Raw genomic sequence first — 11,924 nt, forward strand, 5'->3', positions numbered from 1 at the left:
ACTCATATAGCTGAGCCTTGAGGCCCTCTGGAGGTCAAGCTGCTGCCCCATGGACAACACCGCCACCAAACATCACATTATTAGCATGAACTATCTAGCATGGTCCAAGTGAGTCAGGCGCAAACAAAGACACTCTGATCAAGAAGGGTATTCCAAGTGTTCACAGGTTATTTCCCAGGAGCCAGGCAAGGGCCAGACCTTTCTTTGGACTGTGCAGAGTTTGGGCAGCCAAGGCCTGCTGAGCAACCCTTTCCTGCACATGAAGCTCCATGATATGTTAGATCAAACAAAGCAGGGTCCTCTCCATGATACTGCTCCTCCCCAAGTATTCTAGATTCTGTCCCCTTCTCCTTGACCTCTTCAGCTAGGTCTGATCCTGGGCTTCTTTGCGGATTATTTGCCGAGGTTCCTTATCCAGTGGTGCCCTTTCTGACCCTGTTGCTTCTCAAGCAGCTCCATGTGTCCCTCACAAGAAGGTGGTGGGAAGAGCACAGGTGCTGTGTTCTTCTTTAAGCCAATCTGCACTGGGATCTTTCTCCATGCAACTTGTGTCATTGGCCCCCTCAACCTGTCTTCTTATATGTCTGTCAATGGGTAGCCCAACACCTATCCCCCACACTGCTGTAGAAAATGAAAGAGTCAACCCATATGAGGACACCTGGCCCAGAATCGTTCCTTGGAGCCTGTCAGCCTCCCTTCACCCGCTGCACAGTTTGTCCTCTTTCATTATTATGCAGGTTCCAGATTGGACCCCTCTAAGACGGGTTTCTGGACTGAAACCTGCCTAATGTTAGAGTCCCATAGGTTCCAGGCTCACTCACCACACTCAAAGCTCGTGGATAGTGGACACTGATAATGTAAATGCAAACACACTTAATTGTATTCAGCTATTGTTTAATCAATATAACTATCTCACATAGGCATTCCGCTATATAACATAAAATCATGATTTGAAATTTGGTTCAATAGAGGAGAAAATCTAGTTGAAAATACTCTTTTCCTTTGTCAGAGCGCTTCCTCTTCTGGGAGAAATGCTCTAGACAGTGGTTCTCAACCTGTAGGTCGTGACCCCTTTGGCGGTCGAATGACCTTTTCACAGGGGTCGCCTAAGACTATCCTGCATATCAGATATTTACATTACGAGTCATAAAGTAGCAACATTACAGTTATGAAGTAGCAACAAAAATAATTTTATGATTGGGTCACAACATGAGGAACTGTATTTAAAGGTCCAGAAGGTTGAGAATCTCTGCTCTAGAACCTTGAGGACAAAGTGTGGTCCTCGAACTAGTGGCAGCATCCCTTGGGATCTTGCTGGAAATGCAGACTCTTTGGTCCAACCTCGGACCCACTGAACCAGAACATACATTTTAACATGATCTCCAGGTGACTTGAATGCACTGGTCTGGAACATCTATTTACCTGGCTACATGATTTGAAAGTTTGTTTCAACACTTCTGCTAATATCTTTTATCTAGGATAAAGATCACAGAAGGACTTCAAAGGACAATGAAAAATATAGTCCCAGTCTGAGGTTTCAAAGCCACATCTGAACAGGTATGATTTTTAACTACTGTCCCAAGAAGGATCCTTTCTTCTGGTGTAACCCTGGTTTTTAGGGTAAGTACCAGGAGAGCAAGGCCAAGTAATTAGGTTTTGTTTCGACCAATGAACAGGTGTCAGGCAGCATTAACTCAGGAGCAGCTGTCTCTGAGCAGGTGCGTGAGGCCACATGGTTTGCAGCTGGTGAGGAGCAGCCACCGAGGCCCTGGGGGAGGAACTTCCTTTCTTCTTTCCTAGGACAGCCTGGACCGTGAGTCCAAGAGATATCCCCTCCTTGTGTCTTTGTGAGCCAGATGGCAGAGCTTGAGTTAGTGACAGTATAACTTATTGATTATATGCAAGGACTCGGAGTCAGACTGCTTGAGTTCAGGTTTGGCCCCGCCTACTGGTGGTGTAACCTTGGGCACGATATTTAGCACCCCGTGCCTCACTTTTCCTCTTAGTAAGAACAATAGTATATATCTTGTGGGGCTGTTGTGAAGGTAAAATGGGTTAATATTTGCTTAAAATAGTGCCTGGCACATAGTAGGTACTATATATGTATTTATTATTAAATAATTCAAATTCTAAATGGCCCATATGAAGTCCCACTGACTAATGAGACCTGGCGGGAAGGTGTGACCCGGGACCGAAACTTAGAGCCTTTGTACAGAGCGGCAGTGGGAAGGGACTTTCAGCAGAGCATCGCTGTGGAGGTGCTGGTGGTACTAGTTGCCTAGGTAACAGGAAGGCCTGTCTCCATGATCATCCAATGGCATCACTGACTGTGGCCTGGCTGTCCCATGTCAGGGTGATACACTAGTGATTGGCTACAGCCCCTGTCGCAGTAATGTCCACAGTTCTTCCCCTGGTCATGGGCGAGGACCTCTGTGCTTTCTCTGTATCTCCATCTCTCAGCTGTTTGGACAGGATAAAGAGCCCTGCCTCAGGACCGCCCACTCCTGCTGATGAGGCGGAGGCGACCGTGGGAAGGGTTTTCCATATGCTCTCAGCTCTTCTTGTCACTGAGATTTGGAACAAGGGGGCTCACTTTGGAGGTGGCGGGTCATCCTTAGCTTTTCCTCCCCTATTTCCCTACACTACTCTAAATTTTGGCAATGTGTCATATAAGTCAAAAGAACGGATTTTGTTTTCTTTTTTAAAATAAACTTTATTTGTTAGAATATTTTTACATTTATACCCCAGCCAGTGGCTTGACTGGTTAGAGCATCATCCCATACACCAAAAGGTTGCGGGTTCAACTCCTGTTCAGGGCACAGAGAGGGGTTGTGGGTTCATCCCTGATCGGGGTGTATAGGGAAGGCAACCAATCAGTGTTTCTCTCTCTCTTTCTCCCTCCCTCTTTTTCTAAAAAAAATCAATGAATACATCCTCTGGCGAGGATTTTTTTTTTTTAAGTTAAAAAAATTAATTCACAGAAAAATGGCAAAGATAGTTCAGAGTTCCATGTACCTCATATTCAGCTTCCCTTATTATTAACATTTCTTTTTTAAAATATATTTTTATTGATTTCAGAGAGGAAGGGAGAGGGAAAGAGAGAAAGAAACATCAATGATGACAGAAAATCATTGATTGACTGCCTCCCACACATCCCCCACTGGAGATCAAGCCTGCAACCCAGAAATGTGCCCTTGACTGGAATCAAACCTGGGACCCTTCAGTGTGCAGGCTGACGCTCTACCCACTGAGCAAACTCGCCAGGGCTATTAATACCATTTCACAGTGGTGTGGTACATTTGTTTCAATGAATGAACCCATGTTGATACATTATTATTAACTAAAGTCCGTACTTGATTCAGACTTCTTTAGTTTTTACCTCATTTTCCTCTTTCAGTTCCAGGGTCTCATCCAGGAGGCCACATTACAGATAGTCGCCATGGCTCTTTGGGCTCCCCGTAGCTCAGACAGTTTTTTTGGACTTTCCCTGGTTTTGACCTTGACACCTTTGAGTCACACGAGGCAGGCATCTTGTATACTGTTTCACCCCTGGGATCTGTCTGATGTTTCTCTCATGATTAGACTGGGTTAGGAGTATTTAGCGGCCACATCATATTAAGGGTGCCTACTCTCAGCATGACTTGCTTGTTGATGTTGACCTTGATCACCTGGCTGAGCTTGTTTGCCAGGTTTCTCTGCTGGAAAGCCCTCTTCCCCTTGTCAGCATGTCCTCTTTGAGAGCAAGTATGTCCACACAGTCCACACTTACGCTACCCCTCCCTGAGAACCAACTCTTTCCCTGGCCACTGACCTATGGGAAAACCAAAAACAAAACAATGCTACTTATAACTAAAACCAATCATTTTTATTGTTCTTTTATATTTATGTTCCACTCACCTAACTTTTATATTTTTAAAATATAAGTTTATTGATATCAGAGAGGAAGGGAGGGGGAGATAGAAACATCAATGATGAGAGAGAATCATTGCCTCCTACATACCTCCTACTGGGGATCAGGCCCTCAACCCGGGCATGTGCCCTGACCAGGAATTGAACCATGACCTCCTGGTTCATGGGTTGGTGCTCAGCCACTGAGCCACAAGGATGGGCCACTCACCTAAATTTTAAACTTAAACACTTAAAGTCACTTGAATAAATAGTCAGTAAAAATAGAAAAGTACTTCAGATTTGCAGATTAGTCCCAAAAGAGGTGGTAACCATTTTTCTCAAAATTTTTATTGTATCAGAATCATTCAGAGGGCATTGTTTTTGAGCATGTATTTTGTGGCACAGTCCTGGGCCATAGGACCAGAGCAGCAAACAGAACAGACAGGTATCTGTGCCTTTAAGGAGCTTATGGTGTAGTATGGGCATCAGAGAGACTGATAATAGAATAAACAGCCATCAACATGGTGATGAGTTCTTTGGAAAATAATAAACCAGAGAATGGGAATGGAAATGCTAGGGTGAAAAGATCAGGATGGGGAAGCAATCTGTAATCCAGGGGTATGTGTGTAGTGGCCCCTGGATCAATCTTTAGAAAACACAAGGTAATGGGAGAATGCAGGAACAAGAAAATCCATTCTAAGGTGACTATTCAATGCCACTTTACTCCACCATGCTCTTTACACAACTTTGTGATGCAAAATAAACTTTTCTTCATTCTGTGATACTGAGGAGCCACTATCCACATTATCTCCCCATGGCCCAGCTTCTTAGTAAGGATTGGGCCTACCAAGTAAAAGGGAGATTCCTCTGACTCCCTCCAGCCCTGAGAATAAACCACTGAGATGGGCATTCAGAGGCATTTTTGAATGGAATTAACATATAAGGAACTGTGGACCTCAGGCCAACATAGGTCTTCACTGTCTGTATTATAACATATGGTTCTCCATCTACGACACTGAAATTCCACCGCTGTGTACTTTGGGGTCCATTAATCATTTTAAAGACTTGGGGACCTCTCTGAAATTTTAGTCATTGGTTACCTTCTGAAGATCTTGTCCATAAGAAGAAAAGGGAAACATTTCAAAAGATGTAAAGCTATGAGGGTTCAATCAAGACAAAGAAGCTTTTATTTTTTTAATTAAAGATTTTTTAAATTGATATTTGGAGAGAGAAGAAGGGAGAGGGAGAGAGAGACATCGATCGGCTGCCTCCTGCACACCCCCCACTGGGGATTGAACCTGCAGCCTGAAACCGGATATGTACCCCAATCAGGAATTGAACTGGCGACCTCTAGGTGCATGGGATGATGCCCAACCAACTGAGCCACACTGACCAGGGCAAGAAGCTTTTCTTATTCCATGTTCCTCATCCCCCAGTAGAATCTTTGACGTTGGATTTTATTTCCAACAGGCCCCAAATTTCTTGGGTGTTTACCACTATAATTGGTGGTTTCAATAATCTGAACCATGTTTTAGAATTGTGGGCCTTAAAATATAATTATCTCTGTGGTTCATAGACTAGAGCAGTAATAGGTTGGGAACAAAAACAAATAATTTTGATAAACTGTATCTACAAGGTGAGGGGAAGAATCCCCAAAAGGTACTGTTCAGAATATAAAATGTCTATGCAAAGTAGCTCCCATTAATTCTGAACCAAATGGTCATAAAAACAAAGTGGCCTTCAGAAAAGTACTCTAGCTATCCAAGCTTGAGGACTTGGCTTCTAGTCCCTAGAGGTCTGCCTTTTAATATAATTTTCAATTGTTGAAGGATTTATCTCCATCTACCCTACAATTAGGACTAAGCAAAAATAAGGTCTACTTTAGCTATTTTGAAAGCCAACTATGGACTCATCTTACTAAATATCGCATATCAGGGCATATACATTTTCTTCTAGAACAGTGGTTCTCAACCTTCCTAATGCCACAACACTTTAATACAGTTCCTCATGTTGTAGTGACCCCCAACCATAAAATTATTTTCGTTGCTACTTCATAACTGTAATTTTGCTACTGTTATGAATCATAATGTAAATATCTGATATGCAGGATGTATTTTCATTATTAAAAATTGAACATAATTAAAGCATAGTGATTAATCACAAAAACAATATGAAATTATATATGTGTTTTCCGACGGTCTTAGGCGACCCCCAAAGGGGTCTCGACCCACAGGTTGAGAACCGCTGTTCTAGCTGTTATTTGTTAAAATCATGGTAAACATGATGGTTATGCAGCACAAGTGATCTACCAGCTTAGGAAATACAGGAGCATGCTCTTCCCAGCACTGAAAGCTTGCCTTCAATCCCTCATCATCTTCCTGCTTCAACATCAAAATGTTGGGCTGGAGGCCCGCCTGCGTGGCTCAGAGGTTAAACTTCAAACTATGAACCAGGAGGTCACGGTTCCATTCCCAGTCAGGGCACGTGCCCAGGTTGTGGACTCAATTCCCAGTGGAGGATATCAGAAGGCAGCCAATCAATGATTCTCTCTCATCACTGATGTTTCTATCTCTCTCTCCCTCTCCCTTCCTCTCTGATATCAATAAAAATATATTAAAAATTAGTGTTGGGCTGGAAATGAGGCCGGACTCCAACCAGCAGCTCCAGACTTGCTCTGGAGACCTGTCAGTCTTAAGTCCCTCTTGTTGCCTCATGCCTGACGGTGCAGCTTCGCTTTTCATCCGCTGCCTCCCCTTCTTTTACCCCTTCATGATTAGCACTAAGCTGCTGGTTGGCTTCTTCCCTGTCATTTAGTGGGTTTTCTTATTAGAACTAACAGAACCTAAAGTGTTGGTTTTCCTGTTGTTAGCCTTTTGAAAGATTGCACAAAGAATATTTATCCTGGCTTCGTTGGTTGGAGCTTCATCCCGAGCACTAGAGAAAGGTGGTAGGTTTGACTCCCGGTCAAGGGACATACCTGGGTTGTGAGTTTGATCGAGTAAGGGAGATCTATGTATTTCTCTCACACCAATGCCTCTCTCTCTCTCTCTCTCTCTCTCTCTCTCTCTCTCCACACACACACACACACACACACACACAGAAACACAAGGAAACTCTGGGAGATGGTGGCTGTGTCCATTACCTTGACGATGGTGATGGTGTCAGGGGAGTTCGAATATGTCCAAACCCACCAAATTGTGCACTTTTAATATGTGTGGTTCTTTTTTTATTAATGTGTTTTTATTGATTTCAGAGAGGAATGGAGAAGGAGAGAAATATAGAAACATCAGAGATGAGAGAGAATCATTGATTGGCTGCCTCCTGCAACCCCCACACTGGGGGATTGAGCCCGCAACCCAGGCACGTGCCTGTGAGCGGAATTGAACCTGGGACCCTTCAGTCCACAGGCGGACGCTCTTCCCACTGAGCCAAACTGGCTAGCACTGTGTGATTCTTTATGTAGCAATTATACTTCAATGAAACTCTTCAGAAGAACTCAGAGAAAGATTGGTGAAGGGAATGTAAGACCTCTACCCTCCTGCCTAAAAATATCCTCAAGTAAAAAGTTTAAAGAAAAACAAACGCCAAGTCCTTGCCTCTTAGTCTTAACATCAGGCCCTGGCTTTGTGTCACTGGTTGATTTTCATGAATGCACTTTTATTCTAAGTTTCAATTACTTGCTGCCTGCTTGTTGTTTTGGTTTATTTGTTTATATTATTTAAGTATATTTAGTATACAATATTATATTAGTATCGGGTGTGATTCCATGGTTTTAGGCCTTACAATGGGATCACCCCACTAATTCTAGTCATCATCTGTCACCGTGCAAACCTATCTCGCTATCACTGACTACATTCCCCTTCACCTTTAGGGCAGAGACTATGCCTGTGCTTAACTTTGTAGCCCCAGAGCCTAGCACCATGCCTGGCACATAGTAGGCAGACAGTGATGTGTGTGAGATAACTGAATAAAAAGTCGGTCAGTGCCTACTGGGTAGGAATCAGGGAGGTGAAGACCGCCTAAGGCAGTGGTTCTCAACCTTCCTAATGCCGCTACCCTTTAATACAGTACCTCATGTTGTGGTGACCCCCAACCATAAAATCATTTTCGTTGCTACTTCATAACTGTAATTTTGCTACTGTTATGAATCATAATGTAAATATCTGATATGCAGGATGTATTTTCATTGTTACAAATTGAACATAATTAAAGCATAAGTGATTAATCACAAAAACAATATGTAATTATATATGTGTTTTCGGATGGTCTTAGGCGACCCCTGTGAAAGGGTGGTTCGACCCCCGAAGGGGTCACGACCCACAGGTTGGCGACCCACAGGTTGAGAACCGCTGGCCTAAGGCAAGTTTTCATACTAGGCCTTCTGGGAAGGAGGTGGGACAGAGGAAGGGCAGAAACGAATGGGAGTAGGAATAAACTCTGCTTGTCTCCTTGGCTTTTCAGTTTTCATGGTTTCTGGAAACAATGAACATATAAACTGCCTGATATTCTGCTTTGCTACTAACACCCCCCCCCCTCTCTTCTCCCTGACCCTGCGTCCCATTCCCCTCTCTCCTGTCACCAGTGGAGGGGTCATTCAAACCTCAACCTCCCTCCCATGCTTAGAAAATGTGTTCTGCTTCCCCACATCTTGGATCTCTCTGTTTTCCTCATTTCCCCTCATTTCCTCACACACAGAGTCTTGTGATCTAAGAGGCATATTAAAGGGGACAGTGTTTTGTGTGTGGAGGGGGGAGGGTGTGGGGGGGTGTGGGGGGGGGTGTGGGTGTGTGTGGGGGTGTGTGTGTGTGTGCAGGGGTGTGTGTGGAGGGGGGATGTGGGGGGGTGTGTGTGTGTGCGGGGGGGGTATGTGCGGGTGTGTGTGTGGGGGGTGTGTGTGTGGGGGGGGGGAGGGTGTGTGTGGTGGGGGTGTGTGTGGGGGTGTGTGTGTGGGGGGTGTGGGTGTGTGTGTGGGGGGGGGTGTGTGTGTGGGGGGGGTGTGGGGGTGTGTGTGTGTGTGCAGGGGTGTGTGTGTGGGGGGGGGGTGTGTGTGCGGGGGGGGGGGTGTGCGGGGGTGTGTGGGGGGTGTGTGTGTGTGGGGTGTGTGTGTGTGTGTGTGCGGGGGGGGGGTGTGGGGGACGTGCAGTGAGAGAAAGAGTGTAGGGGGAGGGGACAGAGAGTCTGGAAATTGCCAAGTAACAGCTTTGCCTGTTTTCTGGTTGCCAAGGTGATTGTGCATCTTCGTCTTATTGCTCTGACCAGTCACAGCCAGTGAGGAAGAGGCTCTGCACCTATCCACAGACCCCACCTGAGTTGTCCCAAGGTGGTCTATGTGAGGACCGCAGCCCAGCTCCCCACTGTGCATCTCCCTCCCCACCCCCAGCCCCAGCCCCAGGAAACAGATTCTTCACCTCTGTGTGTTTAGGGAAAGAAGGCATCACATCTGCATGTGTGGGCACTTGTGTTCGAAAGAAGGGCAGAGATTGTGCCCTGCAGGTGTCTGAACAGCAGAAACCCAGCCCCTTCAAACCCTGAGCACTGTTGTCTTCCAAAGAGAGAGAAGGGCCCTGCTGGTTTGGCTCAGTGGATAGAACGTCGGCCCACAGACTGAGTGGGTCCCTGGTTCAATTCCAGTCAAGGGCACATACAATCGATGTGTCTCTCTCACATCGCTGTTTCTCTCTCTTTGTCTCTCCCCCTCTCTTCCACTCTCTCTAAAAATCAATAGGAAAAGAGCCTCAGGCTAGGATTAACTAACAAAACAAAACAAAATAAGAGAGAAGGTTCCCACCCTCATCCTTCCCCAGCTGCTCTTCGGCAGGAGGATCCCACGCATTGAGGAGCTAGAGACGCACAGCTGTCCAGGTGCCGCACGCTCCGGGAGCGTGTTCATTCCGTCTTCTCCAAACCCCACCGAGAAATACAGATTCCTCTTTTGTTCATTTCCCCCTCCCTCCCTTTAGACTAGCTGCTCCATCACCTGCCCGCCCCACACAAACACCGGGTGAGGAAAGGCATTTGCAATGGTCTCTTTGAAAATGACTTTAAAGGGTTTAGCAATAGTCTCTATTTCCTGCCAATATCTGCCTCTATTTGGCTATTCCTTCCCCCTTCCTTCTCTTTGTTGTCTAGACTTTATAGAGAATGTGGCTTTTTCTTTAGAAGAGGAGTCCGATCGCTGCTAATAGAAATTCAGTGGAAAAACACTAGGAGTGATTTAGTCCCATCTGGAGAACCACACTTTTCTAATAACAGTTTTCTTGCACTTTATCACTTATGTATGCATACATTATCTCATTCGACCAATGGCATTGCTAAACTTCCAGAATCATCGACACGCTCTCTTCTTTCTTCCTTCCCCCTGCCCCATTCCCTGTCTCCTAACCAACATGAGGATGTTCTGAAGGATCTATGGGGTTTACACAAACGCTCCATTAAGATTATGTGCTTTAAAATGAAAGCAGCTCCTACATCTTTATCTTGAAAATCACTTATCTGCCAAGAGGGGAAGATAAGGATCCCCTGACCCTAACATGTCTCTCTCACAGGGATGAGAGGAGACAGATTTGTAACTTTTATTGACATTAGTAGACATGTATTGATCTGGTCACGATTATGCAGAAATTAGATTTTACTCTCGTTTCAATTCATGGAGTGGGAATTTTTTTTTCTGTTTCTTTCCTCTCATTGTCAGCATGAGCTGAAAGTATTGGGGTTGATTGACCTCTTCCAGCCCCCAATTTCTGAGAAACGGAGGCAAGAAGGAGCCAGGGGAATTATTTAAAGTTGCCCAAGGAGAGAAGAACAAACCTGAGACTTGAACGCAGTCCTCCTGGCCCTGAATATTAGTTTTCCTACCATTTAAAAGTCATGTTTAAATCATTTTATGAGGCAACTGAAAATATGAACACTGACTGGATAATTTGGATACATTAAACATTATTGTTAATTTAGGTGTGATAACAGCAAAGTGAATATGGTGGCACTGAAACAGTTATGGATGAAGTGATAAGATGTCTGGGATTTGCTTCAAAATAATACAGGAGGTAGGAATTGGTAGGGGTAGAGATAAAAAATATTGGAGGTGGGTATCGGTAGGGATAGAGATAAACAAGATGGGCCATGAGTTGATCGTTAATGATCAGTTTTTTTTTCTCTACTTCTGTATCCATCTTTGTATATGTAAAAGTTTAAAAAGAAAAGAAAAAGCATGGTTTACCCATGTACCCTTCCCAGACAAATAACAGAGTATAAGATTCTAATTTGGGGGGTTTGCATCCACAGTTTTTGCTGGAAAATAATCTATCAACCGACAAAATAGGTTCTGGAACAGACACCAGGACGGAGAGGACAGCTAAATGTTCAGCCACAAATGGGTCACTGTTGCGGGAAGCCAAGAATCCCCTGGAAAAGCAGGGAGTGTGTCACTGAGCTACCAAAAATAAGCCCGATTCAGACAGATGTCCCTTCCAGAAAAAAAGCACAACTGGGCTCTCATCTTCAATGGGCTCAGCACCCAAGGACCCCCAAAATAGCAGCAACAATGCTCTGTGGGTGAGTCAAAGGATGACAAAGGACATTTTTAGTTCCTTCCTCCGTACACATCCTTCCCTGCATGGTGCCGTCCAGAAAGAAGACTTCTCGGGGACCGTTGGTGGGTGGCAAACTGGTGGAGGCTCTTCAGGGGACAATTTGACAATATAAGAAGTAAAGTCACTTGCAGCAGTTCTCTCTTTGGGAGTTTTCCTACAGCTATATTCATGTACAGATGTTTATTCATGGCAGCATTGTTTGCTATAGCAAGAATCGTAAACAAATTGACATTCTTTCTTGGGAAATGGCAGAAGTGAACATGGCTACACAGTGGAATACCATACAGCTGTTAAAACAACCAAGGTCAATCTCAGTGTGTTGGGATAGAAAGATGTACAAGGTCAAGTGTTAGGTGAAAACCGCCAGATGTATGGTTTGATCCTATAGGAGACTAGCAGTTTCCGGAAGGTGTGTGGGTTTGTCCTTGGACGCAGTTGAGACTCACC

The sequence above is a fragment of the Myotis yumanensis genome, unplaced genomic scaffold (assembly GCF_028538775.1).
Source record: "Myotis yumanensis isolate MYYU_CA2020_CCGP unplaced genomic scaffold, mMyoYum1.0.hap1 SCAF_9, whole genome shotgun sequence".
In the NCBI taxonomy this organism is placed as follows: domain Eukaryota; kingdom Metazoa; phylum Chordata; class Mammalia; order Chiroptera; family Vespertilionidae; genus Myotis; species Myotis yumanensis.